This window comes from Mus caroli, chromosome 13, assembly GCF_900094665.2.
Source record: "Mus caroli chromosome 13, CAROLI_EIJ_v1.1, whole genome shotgun sequence".
NCBI classification, from domain to species: Eukaryota; Metazoa; Chordata; class Mammalia; order Rodentia; family Muridae; genus Mus; species Mus caroli.
Window position 1 is genome coordinate 40,988,678 of NC_034582.1, and position 22,463 is coordinate 41,011,140.

General features: G+C 43.4%; 1 protein-coding gene across 12 annotated transcripts in view; it reads right to left on the bottom strand.

Annotated features, from left to right (window-relative positions):
• Atxn1 (ataxin 1) overlaps nucleotides 1–22,463 on the bottom strand; it is a 409,435-nt gene that overhangs the window by 190,671 nt on the left and 196,301 nt on the right. For 5 of the 12 annotated variants that reach the window (XM_029468376.1, XM_029468381.1, XM_029468380.1 and 2 more), the window contains one exon: nucleotides 19,874–19,982. The exons of the other annotated variants lie outside the window; for them this stretch is intronic. The gene's annotated coding sequence lies outside the window, so the exon portion shown is untranslated. The remainder of the gene's footprint in view (nucleotides 1–19,873; nucleotides 19,983–22,463) is intronic. 12 annotated transcript variants of the gene reach the window in all.

Below are 22,463 nucleotides of genomic sequence, written 5' to 3' on the forward strand. Positions count from 1 at the left end.
CCCACTACATACATACCTTTGGTTTTCAAAAAAAAACAAAACCCATGGCGTTTTTTTTTTTTTTTTTTTTTTTTTTTTTGCAGAAACATTTATATAACTGTGACATACAGCAGAGCTAAATAAGCAAGCTGATCTCATAGAGAGACTGAAGGAGCCTGAAGCCCGAAGGCTTGTGGGAGACAGAAAGGATTTGTATAAAGTCTTTGGGGACACCTCTAGGACCTCTTTATCCACAGCAAAGAGAAATAGAAGGATGGCCTTGACCCTAACTCCACTGAAACTAGAAGAGAGGGGTAACCTGTTACCTTCCTTTATGTCCCACTGATATCTCTAACCCTAGGGAGAAAGGCAAGAGCCCTCTGGCCTGGCTCAACCATTCAAGCATTTCTATTTCTTTCTAGGGATCTAGTCTGTGCCTGTTCCTTTCCAGCCCTGAGGGATTTTCCTACTGACCTCCAGAAACCCACAACCCTTGGTGGCCTGAATATTCATCAGTAGTTGGGGTGGAAGTCAAGGTGTGACCACGGGTTTTGAGTGCTTGTTTACCAGGACTGAAAAGCCTTGAACCCAATCTGAGCTCCTTTCAAGGAATGATAGAAAGTAGAGCAGGAAGACATGGGGGGGGAGGGCATTCTGCAAAATGTATAAGTACCGGAGGTTCACAATGACTCCCCAAAGGCACAAAGCCACGGAGGTTACAGAACATCAGAGAGGTGGGGACTAGTCCTCCGCCCCAAGAGTCTTCAGCCAGACTCCTCACTTAGACAAGGAAATTGTGCCCCACCCAGGAAAAGTGCCTTGGCCAAAGTTGCACATTGGCATGGCTGACTCTAAAGGTTTCTGACATCTTACCAGTGAGCAGCCAAAACTCAAAGAAGAATGAGAGTGTGAACCTCAGGGGAAGCTAAAGAAGGCTCTGGTGATGCCAAGTGATGCGAGAGAGTCAAATACTCTGATTGAAACTGAAGTCATATGTGCTTCTATGTAAAACCAGCTCTTATGGGTCTCCCGGGGGGGGGGGGGGATCCATCACCTGGAATTACTTGAAGGCTTGTCAAGTGCTTTAAGGCTCTACAAGGAGAGGTGTGATACTGAGAGACAGGAAAAGGGGGCTAACCTTTCCCCACAGATTGAGTTCTGAGTTCCTTTCAGATGTCTAGTGGGTGAGGGAGTGGGGGGGGGGCGGCTGCTTCTGGAAGGGAGGCCCTGTGCACACTCATTAGCATACGCTCTCCACAGTTGATTCAGATGAGATTCCATCACAGAAACCTATTTATGCATTCCTTAATATAAATCTAAATTGCTCTCTTCAAATAGCAGAGAGCGCTAAGCTTCAGCAAGGGAAGGAGAAGTGGTGGCATTAGGAGTCAGGCTGCAGTTTCATCCTGCCTTCCACCCTGTCGTCATCCTGTCTTGACAGCCTTAACTTACACACTTCACTGAGCTCACCCCAGGACTCAGGGAAAACAGGCTTTCTCCAAGGCAGACACTAAGTTGTACTCAATGCTCTGGAGCAGTAGGGGGCAGTCATTGGTAAGTGCTAGGAGGGCCCTGGTGTATTGCCAGCAGAGAGACACACTTCAGGACCACTCAGTTGGCAAATGACCCCATGCTCTGCAAACATGAGGACCTGAGTTCACCCAAGAACACATGTTTCTAGGTGTGGTGGCATGTGCCATGTGCTTGTAACACCAGCCCTGGGGAGGCCAGGCAGGAGATTCCCTGGGACTGACTGGGCCACCAGCTTAGCCACTCAAGAGTTTCAGGCCAAGGAGAGTCCATAGTCTCAAAAAATAAGATGGGTGGTACCCTGAGAAACAACACGAGAGGGTGTCTTGAAATTGTTCTCTGACCACATCCATGCATAAACACACACAAGTGTGTGTGCATATATATATACATGTATACATATATACATATACCTATATATATACACATATACCTATATATATATGAACATGTACATACATAGCACATGAATACATACATACATGCATTCACATACATACATATACATACACACATGAACACAATACACACATGTACACACATACAGAGTTTCACAAATATACACATGCACATATATACACATATTTACACACATAGACATACACATATATACACATGTACATACACAAATATGCATATATATACACTAATGTATATACATACATATGCATGTACACACACAGATACACATTCACACACATGTATACTTCCTGCAAAGAAAAATGCCAACAATGCCAAGCCACACACCTTGCCACTTCTGAAGTGTAAACCTAGCCTGGTTCACCAGGAGCTGCACACACTCTTCACAGACATGGAGCATTTATTTAACACAGAGGGTTTGGAACTGAAAAGGTGGGGAGTTACAAATATGGGGCAAGCAGTGTGGAGCTGTGGCTTCGGTTCTGCTCATCTCTTCCCTGTCCCGAGGCCACCACATCATTCCGGGCCGGGGGTTGGGCGGGGGAGAAGTAAGCAAGGAGGCCACTGTGGCTTGGTGTCTATTTCCTGAGGAACAGTTGTTTATGGTGCCTTTTGCCACATATGGAAAGACAGCAACACTGGAACCTGACTAAGCTCGGACACAGAAGCACTGTTTCTGTTCTCTTCATTTGGGATGGGACAAGGCAACCCACCATACACCTGCTCACAGGAAAACACAAAAGTCCGACATCACACCCTAAACCAAGGTCCTGTGAGCTTCACAGGAGAGTACGCCAGGAGGGAAAAAATGATCGCTTACCTATGTGCTAATCTTCTAAATGGCCCTTGAATCACAGCCCTGTGATTCAAGGCCTAAGCATTGATCTTTAGTGTTCTGGGCATCATGATTTTAACTACTAGTTTTTAGATTCTTATATTTGGAGTATTCACTTGCCTGCAGTGTCCGAGGAGGTCATGAGGGGGCAGTATGTCTCCTGGAACTGGATTCACAGAAGGTTATGAGTTACCACATGGGTCATGGAAACTGAACCCAGGTCCTCTGTAAGAACAAGTGCTCTTATCTGTGGAGCCATTTCTCCAGCCCCTAATTTATCTTAAACCTTGTCTTTTACATTATTCGTTTGTTTGTTTGTTTGTTTGTTTGGGTGGGGGCAGGCATGCTTCAACAGGCATGTGGAGGTCAGAGGACAATTTGTAGGGGGTGGTTTCTCTCCTTTCCTTGTGTATGTTCTCCATTTTAAACTCAATTCATCAGGTTCGATGCCAAGAGACACTACCAGTTGAGCCATCTCTCTGACCCTCAACTATTTTCTCAAAATCCCCAAAGTCTGGCACAGCCAGGACTCTCTAGAGTGTCCGCCTTCTCAAGCATTGCTAGCTAATGCTTTTAGAGCTTTGTTCTTGAGTTTAAGCTGGTTGCTGAGCTCTGGGCTTGAGGCTAAACACCAATAACTCCTCAGAAGGTCACTAGAGACCCTGTGTGCTAGTCAGATCTGTGCTTAAAGCATCAAGAAGCTTTGGAATCAGAGAACTTGATTGTGGCATGTGAAATTACACAGAAATTCTATTTTCCTGGGTGTGGTGGCTCACGCCTGTAATTTCTGGCACAGAGAAGGCTGAGGGGGCAGGGGTAGGGGGTGAGGTGGGGGTGGGGAGGATCAGAAGCTCAAAGCCAGACACCGTTATGGTTTGAGTGTGACATACCTCTCATGGGCTCATGGGTTGAAACACTGGTTTGAAGTGGGCAATGTTGCTTTGGAATGCTGTGGAGCTTTTTGGAGACTGATTCTCAATGATGGAAGTGGGCCATTGGGGGCAGGCCTTGTGATTCATTGCCCGGTCCTACTTCTTGTCTGCTTCCTGTTTCTTGGTTGCAGACACAACTCGACCAACTGCTGTGCTTCTTCTACTGCCATGCCCTTTCTGCATGATGGTCTATATCCCTCCCTAACTCCTCCTACTGTAGGCTGCCTTTGTCAGCTGTTTTTATCACAGCAGCAAGAAAACTAACTAGTAAGGACCTTGTCCAGGCAGGGGCCAGGTGAGAGACAGGAACACCATATGAACAATTTCTTTTTTTTTACATTATCAAGTCTAGAACACAAAAAATGACTAGAGGTACAGAGGGCATTAGGGGCTTTAAGTCTTAGTACACCAGGCTGAGAGGGTCACAGAACAGCTTTGAGCCTTGCTTCCAAACCAAGAGAAACCAGAAGTCGATGGCTTGCTCCAACCTTTGGCCTTCTCTACCCTGTCTATCCCACACTCCTCCGTTCCTTGTCTTTCCTTGCCAGCAGGGACCAAGTGTGTTAGGAAGGCGGTGCCTTTGAGCCCTGAGGAATCTCACAATGGCCTTCCTCACACTGTTCCCACAGTAATCAGAGCCAGCTGTCCAGGCTGTGTCCAAGTTGTGTCTCAGAATCACACACAACAGGACCTCTGCTTGGGAACTTCAGCTCCAGACTCCCCCCACCCCCGCCCCCTCTGGAACTTTTTCTTCAAGTCAGCACACTCCTGGCAACCCATGAGTGAGTCCGTGATCCTGGGGGCTTCATGTCTGGAGTATAGCCATAATCATTTGACAATTCCCCACTAACAATGGCTGGAAGATCTAGAGACTTTAAGATCTTTGAACCTATACACACAGCTCTCTGTAGCGCCATGGGGTCCCCATCATATATAGACATGGGGTTTCCTCAAGCATTTTGTCACCTTCTATTACCATGGAAAAGCTAATGGGGCTTGGGTGAGGGTGACCATCTCAGAGGAGAGGGCAGGAAACTTGTAAGACACAGCCCTGTGCAGTCAGGATAATGAAGGGCTCCCTTTCGCCAGCAGCTGAACTATGCGGTCCTAATAAGGGAGGCTCCTTGAAAAGCGTTGCTTGTATTTTTAGCTTTTCTAAGGGAGGAAGGAGTTTTTGAATGGACAAAATGGAAAGGAATGCGGGGCAAGGGTGTGAGAGTGGGGTGGGGGGTGCTATGGAAACGGGGTGGGGAAGATCAGGAAAAACTCACAGCCTTAGTCAGGGACAGATAGGCAGCTTCCTCCTTTCTTGACAGATGAGCACAGCTGGGCTTCCTGACTTGTGTGACATGATGCTGAGGTCTTCTGGTCCAGACCCCAAGTGAAAAAGGAATTGGGGAAGGGAAATGCTTTATCTGAAAACAGGGCCAGTGCACACCACCTATGTGTAGCAATTGAACTTCCCCATTTTTGAGACAGGGTTTGACTGGGTAGCCCAGGTTAGTCTTGACTTCATTATGTAGCCCAAGACGGCCTCAGACCCCAGCCTCAACCTCTTGAGTGCTAGGATTACTTGAGAGCTACCACACCCAGTCTATTCCGGAGACAGCAAAGGAGGCCAGCCATAGAAAGAGCTTGACAACTGAGATTCATTTGATTGTGGCTCTAACTTTCCTATTCTCAAAGAAACACCCTGTCTAGACTAACAGACATCAGAAATCAATAACAGATGAATGGATTCCTCCTAAGTGACCTTATTATGTTCCTAGCGAAGTGAAGATGCCAGTCTAGGAAAAAAAAAAAAAAAAAAAAAAAGACCCTAATGAGTTGAAGAATCCAATGTGTGTATTCCAAAACTCAATGGGGATGCATAATTGCTGGAACTCGGAGTTCAGATGCCATCAAGTCTGTAAGGACTCTTCTAAGACACATCTCTATTTGCCTGCTAGCAAAATTGCAAGCTATGCAAGTAAACAGCCTTGTGGTGTGGTTAACACAGGCCCAGCGCTGACAAGGGAACACAACAGATAGTTTCCCAACTCGGAAATAGGACTAAAGGACTGTGCTATCCGAGAAGAGTTGCTGTGTTTTGTTTAATGGAACTAAATTTATGCCCATTTACATTGGGAGCAGGTGGCACAGGGTAGCATAGAAAGGCCTGAAAATATTCCTGCTTAGTGAATGCGGTTGTATGTATAATTAGCTGAGATTTATTTTAAAGCACTCTTATCTTCATGTTCTTTTGTGCAATTCAAACTGGTGAGGACTAAGGGGAGGCTTTTGAATTTATTATAAAAGTACAGCCATCCATCATATGATCTGCTAAGAAATAAAAAATGAGGCCAGGTATTAGGAGGCCTCCTGGAGTATATTTATTAGGCTCAGACAGAAGGGAAGGGCTAGCTTCCTTTCAGAGGAATGAGTCAGTTGCTGAACAATAGTCAAGGGGAGGAGGAGCCAGGGAAGAATTGGAGGCACATTTGAGAAACCTAACATTAGTTCATAGGAAATTTCAAACAAAGCTTCACAATGGAATGCCAAATATCCCTTACCCAGCATCAGGAAAGTGCTGACTCAGCATCAGGGGAGTGCTGACTCAGCATCAGTCAGTAAAGTGCTGACTCATGGCTGATCTTATACCTCCATGTGAATTCCTGGCCCATTGCTGAGTTCCTCAGCATTTCAGTAGGAAGCATACAATTGTAAACTCACTCAGCAGCCTGAGGTCTAACTCAGAGAACTCTAGGCTGAAGCCTGGTTGAGATCCAAATCTTCTCCTTAATGAATTAGGGGCTCTCTTCCAAGTCTTCTCCAGGCACCCCTCATGCCTCTTTCACTTTTGGCCCTTCCTCTGGTCTTTGGAATTGGGCCTTGGTCCTCAGTATTGGTTCAGAAAATACATGTTATAGAGGATGGAAATCCTGAGTTTCGATCTTAACTTTGTCACTTCCCCCATCCCCTTTTGAGGTCTCCCTGTCTTGACTGCTAAACAAGGACATGGAATTCCTGGGACAAGACACAATTCCTTGTGACTTAGTTATAATAGTTGACCATCATCTTCTAGCAGATTTTCAAAAGTACTTTCATGGACTTCACAAAAAAATTCTCAGGAGCCATAAAAAAACAAAAAACAAAAAACAAAAAAACAAAGAAATGAGATACTTTCTGTGAGATAGGATGTCATATGTTAATGAGTCAGGGGCTCGAATTACATAACCTCTCTGATTACTTTGCATGATGAGTTTATTTTTCCCATCTAAACTAGAACCAACTACCTCAACATGTTACACTGAAAGTTTCTTTAAACAAAACAACAACAACAACAACAAAAACCCAACCTAAATGTTTCACATAATATAAATGAACATTCTCCAAAGAGAAGGGAGACAAGATCTTGCCTGATGGGGAGGTCTCAGCATCCTTCAGAGAAACAACATGCAAACTACACACATACACACACACACACACACACACACACACACACACACACACACAGAGAGAGAGAGAGAGAGAGAGAGAGAGAGAGAGAGAGAGAGAGATTCCGATTCCTTCTCTCCTTACAGGCTTGCCCAGGAAAGCAGGCTTACAATAGATGCCAAATCTTCACAAGAAATGCCCAAGCCTGCAGAGAGAATCAGAAAATGAAGGGCTTTGCATAAGTGAGCTTTAAACGGCTGCTGCTCAACTGTCCTCCTTCCGTTCCTCAAACACTCAAAGGTGTAGTCTTAGGGGAAAGGACGGCAGAGTGAGGTAATTATAACATGAAGAAGCCTGGTTCCGAATAACCCCCAAGGCTTAAGATTAGACTTTAATGCATTTGCTTTCAGAAGCCAAACCACAGGAAGTATCATCTCTTGCAGTGTATGCTGCCAAGTCCTGCATACGATGTGCAGGAGCACCCATAAAGCCACGAGTCAGAGGGATAAAAGTTGGGTACAGAAAACTGGCCAGCCAACATGGGCTGATTTCCTGGGGTCATAATGAAAGGCCACAAACTAGGTGGTTCCAACAATGGAAGTGCATCATCTAGTTGTCTTAGGAAATGGGGGTCCTTAATGAGGTCTCAGCAAGTCTTCTCATCATGTACTTCCTAGGAGCAAGAATACTGGGAGGCAGGCTGCCCCATGCCGCTTCCTAACTTCCATGGTCTTCTTGTCATCTCCAATATTCTGAGACTCAGGGCAACCTGATGTCTTCCTTCACAAATTGTCTCCTTTCATCAGAACAGGGACCTCATGCTTACTTGCTCAGATGTGAACACTCTACTTCCAAAAAGACCTCATACATGATACTAGGGATGTTGGGGGTGCTAAGGGTTAGAGATCTAATATTGTGTGGGGATATAGTTTAGCAAGTGACACTAGTTATTTCAGGAATAGAAAGCAAGGAAAGCTTCTCTATGGAGATGAATGTTGTCTCATGGAACATGTCACCAATGCCCAATGAATTCACCAGACCTCAGTGGTTGAACGTCAAACCACAGGTAAGAACACACCTTAGTACGTCATCCCCTGGCTTGACTTCAAGCTTATTTATATTGTGTCCCTCCTAGATTCCTTCTCAGTTCTGGCCATGTAAATATCATGGATACATAGCAACATGGTTCCTTCAGAACAGTCACCTGCTGCTTATATATCCTCATCGTATGTTCAGTCCACCTCATTCCTCTTGCTACTGTATCTTGTGGATTTAGGGGAAGAAAAAAATTTAAAAGCTCTTTTAGAAAGAAGAATCAAAATATATTTCGACATATGTCTATGTTTGGGACACTTATTAGTCCATGGAAGAAACCATTGTCGTTATCACAAGCAGACAGATTTGTAGGCTTATTGAAAGTTTCTTATAGCCTAAGCTAGCTCTGAATCTTTATGCACCTGAGAGTAAACTTGAACTCTGATCCTCCTGCCTCTACCTCCTGTGTGCTAGATTACAGGCATAGCTCAACATGGTCCGCTTGTGAGGTGTTAGAAATCAAACGTAGGGCTTTGTGCACACTAACCAAAGTACCCTACCAACTGAGCTACATCTCAAGCTTCATTAGCAGTTTAAAATTTTTTTCTTTAGGACTCATAACTGCAGAGTGAAAGTACTCAGCTATTCCAACAGACAGCAACATCACTGTTCTCCATTCACTGGAGAGGAAACAGAAGTTCAGAAAGGTTAGCTAAGTCAGACACAGCCATGCAGCTACTAACTCCAGACACAGTAGCTCTTTGGGTATCCAACTCTATACATTGTTATTTTATGATTGTATCACTATGTAGCCCAGGCTAACCTGGAATGCATGATCCTCCTGCTTCAATCTTTTGAGTTTTGGGATTCTGGATGTGCACCACCACACCTGACTTAAGGTTTCCATTTTAAGAAACTGCAACAGGAAGGGTGAGGGAAAGAAAAAAAAAAATCAAACAGGATACAACTGGGTTGGAGAGGTATGCCAATGGTAGAGTACTTGCCAAATAGGATACAATCTGTCAGATCAACAAGCCAGACTGAAAGCATTTTTCTTCTTAACTATAATCAACAGGGGAGCAATAAAAAACCCCACATGTTTATATTTTACAATTAAATGTATTTTTCAAAATGTCTTAAGTCTAGGTTTTATTTGTCCTTACAAAAATAGGGTGAGTTTTTCCCAGCCCCATTTTCGGGAGGATAAAATAGAAGGGAAACTCTGTAACATTCCTACATAAACTACTGAGTGGACAGTGGGGCTGGAGAAAGAACCATCTTGCCTTAATTCTAGACTTGGCATGACTTTCCAGAGAGAATAACCCAACACCCTGTCCTTGGAGACAAATAAAACCAGGAAGAAAGTAACACACATATCCATAGTCACGGCTGCTGTAGAGCCCTGCATTTGTAGGAGAGGGAGGGGGCAACCAAGATGGCCTCCAGTATCCCTGACAACAGGAAAAGGTTGTTCTAGGAGAAACACTCACAAGACTCAGGACTGGTGAAGGCAGTTAATCTATTTCCTGGTTTATTACAGGCCCCAGCATTCCCTCTGATATCCTACCACCAGAGTTCATTAAAAGGTTTCCATAGGAAACAGCCTTACTTACTGCTGGAGGAAGATCAGCTTGAGAGACAATGGAACAAACATACTTGTTCCCAAAGGGTTTGGAGAGCAGTGGTAGCAGGGGGTGAGTGGGAAAGCAAGTAGAGGTCAGAGGTCATGGGCAGAGGTTATCCAGCAACTTCTAAGTTGACTTTGGTTAAGTCTGAAGTGTTTCTGAAGGCTTACACAGAGGAGTGGACTTATGTTTAGTGATTGGCACGCTCACATGTTTAGCTCTGAATTCTCTTTACTGATTGGTTTGGTTTGGTTTGGTTTGGTTTGGGATGCTTGCTGACCATCTCTACATGGAACTCCTGCTATAGCACTTCCAATGGGGTGAATTAGAGTTCTATTGTCTCTTCAAGATCTGGCCTGAGGTTGTAGAAAATATTATAAGTCTGGAAACATACAAGGAACTGAGAAACAACATTTAAGATGCAGTATCTTTGAATTGAAAAACAAACAAACCCAAACAACCGCCACAATAGCAAAGGAAAACAAGATCTATGTCAGTCATTGCTTTCTAGTTGTATCTAAGATTTTAAAGTATAAAATGTATCTGTGCATGTATCATATGCTGCAGGTGTGCATGCAGGGGGTCCATGTGTTGGGATACCTAGGAGGTACTGCTAAACCAGCTTTCAAGGACACATGCTCTCACCAGCAACCAGAATGGCTTTCTTGCCACTCAAAGCTGCTACCTTGTACCTGGAGTTGCTCTCTAAAAGACTAAAGAAAGTACAGTACAAGAGTCATAACTTACCATTTTTTAGCAATCCATGACACAAGGTCCAAAGCAATCAGTACATGTAAAGGGTGAGTCTGATGCTAAGGTCCTGTTCCCCAATTGGTTCTTGATCCATCAATAAAGATGCCAGTGACCAATGACTGAGGACAGGGAAGAGCACTTAGAGATGTGTGGGACGATAGAGGAACAGGGGAAGGAGAAGGAGGCAGTAGCTACAGGAGATCAAACCAACCAGTCATGTGAGTTTTCAGTTGAAGTGGCCATAGACAGTCTATCCAATTATGTCTGGGGTGGCAGAGGAGGTTTAGGAGTGTGCCTGGTCATTGAGTTAGCAAAGACATTGTAAGATTAATTGGTGTGTGTGTGTGTGTGTGTGTGTGTGTGTGTGTGTGTGTGTTTTGCTTTGTTTTTATTCATGGATCCAAAGGAATCTGGGTAGGGGCTGGTAGTTCTGGTAGTGCAGAAGTTCCCAGAGCTGAAGGCTAGTAGGCAAAAACTATACATACACATCGTTTCCAGCCCGGTCTTATGAAGATAACCTTGAACTTATGCTCTTGCCTCCACCTCACCAGTGCTAGGAGTACATAGAGTACATGTGGAGTCCAAATACATAGACATTGTACTTGGTTTGTGTGGTGCTGGGAATCGAAGCCAGGACCTTGTGCCTGTAAGTACCCTCTTTACTCACTGAGCCACACAGTCAGCCCACTGTGTGCATCCCTTTTGTCAACAGCATAATATGCATCCAACAAGACTGTCTGGCCTAATCATCATGGGGTTATATAATGAGGAAGTTCTCTGGCCTCCACAAACCGTGGAAGATCCAACAAGATGTCCACTTACCAAGAGTAAATGTGTTTTGGGGTCAGGCTGTGGCATCTGCTATGAAAACCTGAGGGCAGGAGTTCAAATCCATGGCAGCTACACAAGTGATAGGTAAGGCAGCTGCCCTCTAATCCTAGCCGCAAGGGGACAGAGACAGTGTGTGGATGCCTGGATCAAGTTAGTAGGCTAAACTATCTGAGTCAATGACCTTTAGGTTTAAAGGTGAAAGGCCCTGCCTCTGCATGTATGGTGAAGAGCAATTGAAGAGGATGCCTGATGTCAACTTCTGGCCTCCACATATGCGTGCACATGCACTCACTAACATGCTCACGTGTGCCCTCACATGTGAGTCCACACATACACTCAGGCATTCTTACATACATGCAGAAAAGGAGCAAATGTGTTTGAGTGTGAAAGCTTCCTGGCTGCTTCCTATGTAACAAGAGTTTTGCAATGGCTGGCTTCACAGTGGTGAGATGAAGCTGCAAATTTCATTCGCAGTGTGCCTTCTGTGTCCCTTCCAAACACAGAAAAGTTCTCTCCTCTTCTCCGGATGGAGCTCTTGCTGTGGTCTGGAGGTGTCTTGCCTCACAAGGGTTGATGTGTTGGGAGATAAAGTCCTCTCCGTGTGGCAGCATGGAAGGGGTGTGAGACCTTCAAGAGGTGTGACCTAATGAGAGATTGAAGGACTCATCCCACTCAGTCTTTGGCTTCCTGCTGCTACCCTGCTGCTTTCTGCAATAGGTGACCCTTCAGAGGAACACTTACATCAGAACCAGTACTATGCTGGTTTCTGCAGATGCTCCCAACTGTCCCCTAAAGTGTCCACATGTGTGCAATTTCCACTTGTCCTTATACTGAATTCTAGTCAAGGATAACTTAGCCTGGGTTCTTCTGTCTAAGGATGTGGTTGCTCCATGTACTCCAGATGACAGAATATTAAGCCACTGAAATCCCAATGCACTACAACTGGATAGCTATGTTCTTTTCTTACTACAGTAACTAAAATGCAGTGCATTGTGGGCCATACGGCTCAGGAGACAAAAGGCACTTGCTGCCAGGTCTGATGACCTCAGTTTCTTGATGACCTAGGACCTACATGGTGGAAGGAGGGAACCCAACACCTACAAGTTGTTGTCCTCGTACCTCCATACATACACTGTGGCACACACACTCACACACACACACACACGTATACATACATATATGTAGATATATACATATGTATATAAACATACAGAGACATATTTCTACATATATATCTATATAGATAAACATACACACAGAAGACAAGAAAATGAAAATAAATATAATCTTTAAAAATACTCTGGACATGTGGCTTAGGACCATTTTCTATCCTGTTTGCCTTAGTATATAATACTCCACCTGCCACACAGTAGGCTCTCAAGAATAACCTCTGATAGACTGAAAATGGATTAATGGTTTTAAGTAACTGCTCATCACTCTCTGGTCCATGATGGGTACAGTGGTCTCTTATCTCATCTGACACCCCACCACCTTACGAGGGTTCTCACTTGACTCTTGATAGCCTAGGGCCACAGCTACTGATTCTGCCCATATTGTTAGGCATGTATCCTTATCTCTAAATGCTTCTTTCTCTGCTTGGAGGCAGTCAGAGCTATAAACTTTTAGAGCATTCAGAGGCAGGAGGCTTGAAAGACCCATTACCACAAAAATTCAGAAATACAGGTGGGGCTCAAGCATTGAGGCTTGGATGAGTGATTTTTCCATGATTTCTTTTTTTTTTTTTTTTAATTTTTAAAATTGTTATTTTTATTTGTCATAATTTGGCATATTAGGTATAGATTATACATAGATAGATAGATAGATAGATAGATAGATAGATAGATAGATAGATAGATGGAAGATACATGATAGATACCCATAAGAAGCCACCTTGGATACCAAGGATGCCTTGTGAAGCCTGATTTCCCAGATATGCTAGGCTCAAATCGCCAAAAAGCTTTTTGAAGATTAAAGTTACATGCAGCTAATGATCCATAGATTATGGTAAGTTTAGGTTGTATAACTGCACTCATTTAACACAATTTAGTAAGAGACCAAGGGTGATCAACTCCACACAAGAGGAATCAGTTAATGTCGAAGACGAGGGAACCACACAATAAAGAGCTACACCAGAACAATTGCTTTTGTTCAATTCCATCATGGCTTTGGTGATTTTTTTTTTCCTGAAAACCTGCTATGTGCTCAATGCTTCACTGATACTTGGAAGGAATCAGGAAGACACCATTACCCTGGCTTAAGGCTCATTTCCTCCCACAAGGCTCTAAGCACACACCCCTTAGGCACCATGGTTTATCCAAAATGCTCTTTCATTCTCACAGATGTTAATGGCGTTCCACTATCCAACCACAGCCTAAGCCACTATACCAGGCTCACTCAATCCCCAGCATGTTGAACTCTCCTGTACTAAACACTAAAAGTTCTCTCCACCCTAAATAGCTTGGAGTCAGCCATATTTTTTCACTTCTAACCCACGCTTGGTAATCTTCATTGTCAACTTGACAGAATTTAGAATTGCCTCTATAACAAACCTCAGTTATAAGCATTCGAGGGCATCTTCAACAGGCTTAACCTAGGAAGGAAGACCCACCCTGAATGTGGGTAACACCATCCCAAAGACTGGCATCCCAGACAGTAAGTAAGGGCGAGAGTGAACTGGGTACCAACATCTACCTCTTCCTGCTTCCTGCTTGTTGGTGCTTCATGTTCTTGTCACCATGGCCTCCCCACCTTGGTAGACTGTACCTCCAAACTGTGAGACCTAAGAAGCCATTCCACCCTCCCTTAAGTTTCTTCTATCGTGTATTTTGTCAGAGCACTAAGTAAGTAATACACTGGGGCTTGAAAAAAAATTCCTTCAAGCTCAAGCCTTTGAAAATGTCATCCTTTTCTGCTTAGACGATTCTTCCTCCTACTTCCTGGTATCCCTTCTGTTGGCCCACTTTGTTGGCCTCTGTGAGGCTCCATGCCAGGTGCCCTTTGTCTACAGTGTCTCTAATAAGTGCACGTGACCATTTTGACTCACAGACAGTACTTGTAGATGAGAAACTAGGGTTCTGGAAACTTCTACACACTGGTCAAGTTCACATATCTGGCAAGTGGCAGAGCCAGCTGCCTCTGGCTCCAGTGCCTTCATGTTTTCTTCTTGTGTTCCCTTTCTAATTAAAATGCTTGACCTAAGAAACAAAGGTTGTTAACCGTTCCTGGTTTGAACTGCCCACCGTGTTGGCAGGCATGGTGGCCAGAGTGTGAGACAGCCTATCATACTGCACTCACAGTAAAGAAACAGATGGATACTGATGCTTACCTGGTTTCCATGACAATTCTAATTAAAATTGACAATGAAGATTAATAGTCACAGTCCTCAATATACCTTCTAACATCATACATAACTCAGCTTTCAGAAGATTCTCCCAATATACCCTCCTAGAACTCAAGTGATCCTTGCAGTGTGTGTGTGTGTGTGTGTGTGTGTGCGCACTCGAGCACGCATGCGCACACATGCACACATGTGTAAGAAGGTTGCAATATAAGATCAGGTGGTGAGGGCACAGGTGTGGAGGTCTGTAGGCTTTTCGGGGAGGGGAGGGGAGGGGGAAGACCTCCTTCTTTCAGTCTGTCATTTAAATGGTTATTAGTAGCTACCAGACAGCTTTTATCAATGTCTCTAATTTACAGAGTCAGACTAAACGCCTTTTGTTTCTAACTACAACACACAGGGTCTTTATGTTAGACAATTTAAACAAGCATCAAAGCCTCTGTTGATACCGTCTCTCCTTTTATTCTCCAGTTTTGCTAATACGAGGGACAGCCTGTCCTAGTAATTATTACCAGGCTAATGTCAGGTTCAGCTTAGCACATAAAATACCTCTTCAGTGTAGCTTTCTTTGCAAGAGATCAAAACATTTTTTTTAATGGCAACATCAAACAGAATCAACGTGTAAACACGTTTCAATAAAAATTCTTTCCTCTCCAGTGATTTCTTAATATTTGGAACTCTTTATTAGTTCCCTTTGCTTCCAAATGGTAACACAGCACGCGATTCTTCATACTGTCATCTGAGACTCTATCACATTTACTAACAGTGAGTGTTCTGTGCTGGTTTTGGTAATGTTCTAGAACTAATCAAGTTTGTCACATGGCTTGACTTTGGAGGTCAGGAAGGAAAGTGGTGTATGTTTTTAATATCATACTGTTTCCCCTCAATGTCCCTCCCCTTTTCCTATTTTCCCTTTGCAAAGCTTCACTGAGTGCCTTGGGACCACCCACCCCTATACTTTCCTAGCCTCACTTTATTGGCCAAAGGATGGCATGAGATCAAAATCCAATGGCTGGCACTTCCTTTGCAGCATGGGTGCCCCATGCATACGCTCCTGACCACCAAACTAAATTCAGACTATTTCCTCACCATTGGGGAAGTAGCATAGAATGTTTTACCTGTCTGCAAATAATTCCATCAGATCTGGCATTTCTAAGGTGCTCTCTGATCCTTAGAAGTCCCGTGAAAGCCACTTGCATAGAAATGTACTGGGCCCCACAGGCTGCCTTCTTGTTAATGCAGAACATGAAAAGACACCACTAAAGCCAGGAGCGCCGAGAGTAAGCATGCCCCAAATACTGTTCCTTATCTCTGTGCAGACAGAGCTGGCCAATTTAATTACATAAGAAAAAGAAAGAGGAGATTTCTGATGTTGTTGTTGTTGTTTAAAACGAGGGAAGAGGCAGCAAAATGATCAGTTACCTGTAAATACTAAATGACTAAAATTTGTGCAAGTGAGATGGACCACTTTTATCTGAGAATTCCGCAGGGGAACAGAGCAAAGGCAAAACGAATGAGAAAATGACCTTTTCTAAACGGTAGTCGGTGAGATGGCATATCCCATTCTTAATAGCATTAAACATACAAAATACCTAGGGATTATACTTAAAGAGAAATAAGGAAGAATCTATATAATTAAACACTGTTGATGGACAGAGAAGACAGACACAACAGCAGACACCTGCCCTTTCCTAGAACAAGAAGTTAGCAGAACAGTTCTTCCCTAATTAGCATATAAACTTGACACAATGTTTAAATACCAATAAGGAAGTTAATCCTGAAGCTCAGAAAAGATAAACAGGAAGGAGTACTCATAAAGATAATGTAGAAAGAAACAGTGAAAGATTAGCTTACTAGCCATGGAACGATACCATGCCTCTGAAAAGTAAAATAGAGTATCCGTGAGCCAGAGGGGCAAACAGAACCAAGCTGATCCAAGTAGATCCCCAAACAGACCGCAACTCAATGCATAGTAAAGTTGGCATTGCATTTTATCAGAGAAAGAGGGACTTTCAATAATAATCTAGGAAAACCAAAACCATACTGTTAGATCCCTATTATACATCCAACATGGAGTAACAGCCAGAGGACCAAAAAATTCAAATGAAATATTGGCAACATAAACATTTGAGGAAGAGCCTTAAACGTGTTATGTCAAGTAGGGAAAGCCAGTCACAGGATGCTACAGGCTCCCTAGCGGGTCACTGTGTCTAAGTCATCTAGAGCGGGCACAGGCAAGAGACCAGGAGCAGATCAGTGCGTGCAGTGGGCCTGGGGGAGAAGGACGTGGCCAGTGACTGCTTGATTGGGTACAAGGTTTCTTTGGGGGATACTAAAATGTTCTGCCATTAGACTGTGGTAATGGTTGCGTAACTACACATTAAAAAAAAAAAAAAAAGGAAATCACCAAGTCGGACGGTGGAGTAAGTTATAGCCCAACAAAGTTATTATTTTAAAGGTACTAATAAGATGAGGCAATTTAAAAATATATAATTATCCAGTGGAGAGGGCCTAAATATGTCAAAAGCCATAGAGCCAAAAGGAATCTGACAACATAATCTTTAAAAGAAAATCCTGCATGAAAGAGACATGAAAAGTAAAGTGGAAAGAAAAAGAATCCTAAGACAAACATCGTAATTTTCTGCGTTGCTAAGTGCCCCTCCAGAGGAACCCGACACCCAGCCAAGAAATGGGCAGCTCCAATCAGAGGAGTTCATAGAAGAACCACAAGAAGTGAGCGATTTCCACCTCTCAGAAAGACAAGGACTATGGAGCTTTAAAGGATCGCACACAGAGGACAGACACACTCAAGCAGAGTTAAGCAGGAGCCTGGTGACCAGGCCTGCCAAACTGGAGGCCGATTTGGCAAGGCTCGTCAAGATGAAAACTGCATATTCCTTCTGATCCAACACTATCCCTGGGGTAATTTCTCCTCCAGAGAGGCTCGCTGACACACTTGCTATTTTTAAGAAGTTATTCACTTGAAGCATTGTTCATAGTAGCAAATGACTTCAAACAATTAAAAACAGGTCCACTAATGTGCGACTGAATACATTATGACAAAGCCTATAGGAAAATATTATTTAGACACTAAAAGAGTAAAGCTGTTGCTATGTTCTGACTAAGCAAGTCTGATACACTGTAAAGGAAGGGACACTGTGTGAGGCACATGAAAAATTACATTTCTTTTAAAAGAGAGAGTTAAAAAGAATTGTTAAAGTTTCTGTTTGGTGTGTGTATGTGTGAATGAGTATGTGTGGGGGGGATATTTTAGAATGTTTGTAGCTTTTCTGTTCAGGGCCTCACTTCTGTTTTTGAGATGGGTTCTTACTCTGTAGCCTAGGCTGGCTTGAAACTCATTGTTGCAACCCAGAGTGTTAGGCCTAAACTCACAGAAATCCCCCTGCCTTGGTCTCTTCGGTAACTGGGATTAGACACTTGCATTACCTGACTGGGTGAGCATGTCTAGGCTGACCTTGCTATGTGGGTCAGGCTGGTTTGAACTGGTAATCATCTTCCTGTCTCCATCTCCTATGTGCTGATATTAGTGTCCAGTAATAATAGTGTGTATTTGGATGGGTGAAGGGTGGAGGAGGATCTGGGAGGAGTCAGGGGACGGGAAACTGTAAATCAGAATTATATTGCATGGAAAATATTCTATATCAATAAAAAATAAGTGCCCTTTACTATACAAATCTAGAATAAAGATTTAGTATACTTGTGCTCAAATGAAGTTCTGAAGAGAAGGAAACATGGATATGTTTGCCACACAGGCCTCTTCTTGTCCTCTCAATGTTTGGAGCCAGGCAGGGAGCAATGGCCAGGGCCAGAAGGTCATTGCTGCTTAAAGATCCCTGACTCTTCCTATTTTAACTCTTCCAGAGATTCTTGTAGAAAACCTCCATGTTTCTCAGTGTTTCTGTCAAGTAGGGACTAGCAGGAACCTGTGAAAGAAGCACTTATCACCACCGAGCAGGTGCAGGGGCTACCATTTTACCACGACCTTCCTGGCTATTGTTTGCTGGCTTTCGGGGTGCTTTAATGAGAGCAGAGGACAGGGATTCTGAAATTCAAGGGTTTTCCAGACACAGCAGGGCAGCTGCACAGATGGACTCACAGCTGTTAGGAAGGCACACAGAGGGTCTGTTCAAGTCCCAGCCATCCAGAACCGCAGCAGAGAAAAGGGGCGGGCATGGAGCCCACTCATAGCTAAGGGTAACTGATGGCTGATGGGAGAGAGAGAACCAGTTTTCTTTAAGGGCATGGAGCCTGGTATGATGTCACTCTAGTGCACGGCCACACATCCAAGAACATGAAGGGAGTGCACATTGGACTCAGTCTTGGACGGTTTCTCTCTAACTGGCCATTCCTTTCTCTTCTATGAACAAGGAGAAAGGAACACAGAAAGGGTTAAAAAACAACACGGAACAGGACACAGAGTTGGGTGGGTAGGGAAGGCAGGCATGGATCTGGGAAGACTTTTAGGAGGGGATTATTGAGAGTAAAATACATCTTACAAATTTCTCAAAGGACTCATAACAAAAGTAAAAAAAAAAAAAAAATCAAGCATGCTGATAAATTTCTCTAATCCCAGACACTCAGGAGGCTGAGGCGGGAGAATTGTCCCGAGTTTGGGCTAGCATTCTGAGTTCCAGGCCAGCCTAGGCTATAAAGTAAAACCCAGTCTCAATAATAATGATAATAATAATAATAATAAATAAAACAAGATGTCAATAGAGGTTTATTTTGTAAAGAGACCAGAGTGTCTGTACTCGAGGATGACTTACAACTTGCTGTGTGGCCGAGGGTGACCTTGAACTTCTGAGCCTCCTGCTTCCACTTCCCCAAGCATACACTAACGCTGGGGACTGAGCTCTTGTGCACTCTGCGTAAACACTCCCACCCGATAAAGTACACATCCAGACACCCACCCCCAAGACTTTTAAAGAAACAATAAACGAAACTCAGATTTCCTGCTCAGCTAGCCTTCAAAAACCGCCCCCTGCCTCCTGATGCCCTGTGCATCTGGGTGTAGTCTCTGTGATAGAAGAGCCTGGAAGATCCATGGCTTGCTTCTGAGCTGCATTCTGCCGTGTTCCGCATCCCTATACTTAGAACTAAAGAACCTTCTAACGCTTTCTTAAAACTACCTGACTCATTACAAGAGTAACGGCCATACCTTCACAACCATGGGGGCCAATTGTGGTTCGGACCATGCAGCCAAACTGTGTCTCCAGTTTTGTTTTTCTGTATTTCTCAGCCAAAAGAGAACAGCACAGCAAATTCATCTGTTAAGAATATAGGCATATTTTCCATTCCTTTCTTTTAGCCAGTATTGACCAACAACTTCCCACATTCAGTTCTAAATACATTGACCCATAGATATGTACCTCTAAAAAAAATGGTATTTTTAACAAACTGAAAAACACAAAACTTAAATAGGTCTCATTAAAATGTTAACGGTAGACAAAGGCATGCGTATGCCCTCTTGGGGTGCTATAGTTCACGTAGCAAATGTTCCTGGAGGGTACAAGGTTTGGAGAATAAATGTCCCCCTAAGCCCATCCGTATCCCTGGCTGACATTATTGGGAAGTGATAGGAGTCAGAGGAACAGGAAGTCTGCTGTGAGATTGCGTCTCCCAGAAATGACAGGGAAGTTTCACCTGTGGTACCCTAACAATATGGCAGCCTAAACAAGACCTGGAAAGAGCAACACTAATGAGCATGCTAACACAGAAGTACTACAAGCAGCTGACCATTGCTGGAAGTGGAAGAGTTAGTCATCGCTAGGGATGAGCCCTAATTGTTATCAAATACTAAGAAGTCACTCTAAAAGTATCTATACATAAACAACACTCAGTGGACTCAGCAGTATAGATCCGCCCTCTTTATATCTATCATCTATTATCTCTATATCTATATATTAGATAGAGATAGCTAGATATAAATTAAAGAAAAGGTGGACATAATTTGGGAGGGAATCGGGGTGAGCGAGAGGGACATGGGAGGAGCTGGAAGAAAGAACAGGGAGGGAAAAGTGACAAAATTATATTTTAAATTAAAAAAAAGCCTTTTTACTTTATACATGGGTTATCTCTGAACTTCATGACAGCACTATATATCTAAGACATGGTGTAGATGCTATTCCACACAGGGAAGGTAGAACTTGATGCTGTTTTAGCATCTAAGCATATATTTTAAAAAAAGCAGAGATATGGGGGTGGGAGACAGGAGAAGGAATCTCAGAGGCAAAGGAAATGAACGGAATAAAATCCAAGGAAGGCTGGGAGAGCCTTGCAGCATGAGGGACTGCAGATATGGAACACAGGCTACAGTGAGCAATGTTAGGAAAGGAGGCTAGAGAGGAGAGAACACATACTGAGCCCAATGCATTTTCCCAGGGCAAGTAGGAAAGAGACAAGAGAAGACCCTGAGGAGGGAAGTAAGAGGCAGAGAGAAATGAGTATAACCTCCTAATTTGGTCCAGCCAAGAACCCCATGTAGACGGTATGAAGGAGGGGTCTCAGAAGTTAGGAGATATAGACAACAGATCCTTAAACTGTGCATGGAGATCCATGTGGGGTGGTATCCATGAGTGTAGGGGTCGGGGGAGTTTGAAAGGAGTAAAGAGTTTCTGAACACATGATGACAGAAGATGCAATTCAAAAGCAAAGGCTTAGTGAACCCAAGGTGTTTCTCTTGGTGTTGCATCCCAGGACTTCACCACAGCCTTGGTTCTGAACACACAGTGTACATCTTTTGCAGGGAATTGGCTGTCAGGCCCCAGAACACCAGCAAACAATGCCTGAGATGTCACAGCTTAGGTTGGAGACCATTGCCGGTTATGGATTACCATGTTTTCAACTATAAATCAAAAACCCCCGCTCTTGCAGAAACGCAGTAGCTTCATTATGGAAAACAAAGTCTCCTTGTTATCTTGACACTGGCGCACCTCACCATATAAGTTTGAAACTAGCTCATCTTGAGGGTGAATTGTATTTGAAAAGCTGCTGTTTGAATGCTGACTGGGGTTTCATAAGAAAATTATTTGATGGTTATTTGCTTGAGACAAGGTCAGAATGCCTAACAATGTCTGTCTGAGATGCTGTACCCATATTTCTGATTTTTTTTTTGGTACGCATTTATGCTACACTGTGCTCTAAGCATTAAATTATAAAATTAAAATGAATCAACTCTGAAAAGCTTTAAGATATTCTATACTCTGAAGCCTCAAATATTCAGCCAATATTTCATTCATCCATCTCATTAGCATGCAGACTTTGTTTTTAGTTGTAATAAATGGTAAAATTGCATGTTCACCAAAAGACTGTTCAAAAATAAAATTTTATGATTTACTACCAGTAGGGTTTTGATTTGCATATGTCTTTTATATACCTATATATCCAGGATTGCTCTCTCCAGTGAAAGAGCTCATATTTGAAAAATGTTTTAGACGATCTGGAGATTTTAGTGGCACAGACTTCAGTGCTAATACTAATTTGGGGGAAGAGAGAGAGAGAGAGAGAGAGAGAGAGAGAGAGAGAGAGAGAGAGAGAGAGAGAGAGAAGAGAGAACCTGATTTCAGAAGAATTGGAAGTTAAGGAAACAGTAGAGGCATGGACAGTAGGGTTTGGGGATAAGGAGTTTAAAGGAAGGTGTCCACTGTTTTTTAGAAGGAGGTCAGTGGATATAAAAAGAACTTGAAGAGAAAACTGACGTTAACATGAAGATGATGAGAAGGGAAGAGGAAGAGGAAGAAGAGAGAAGA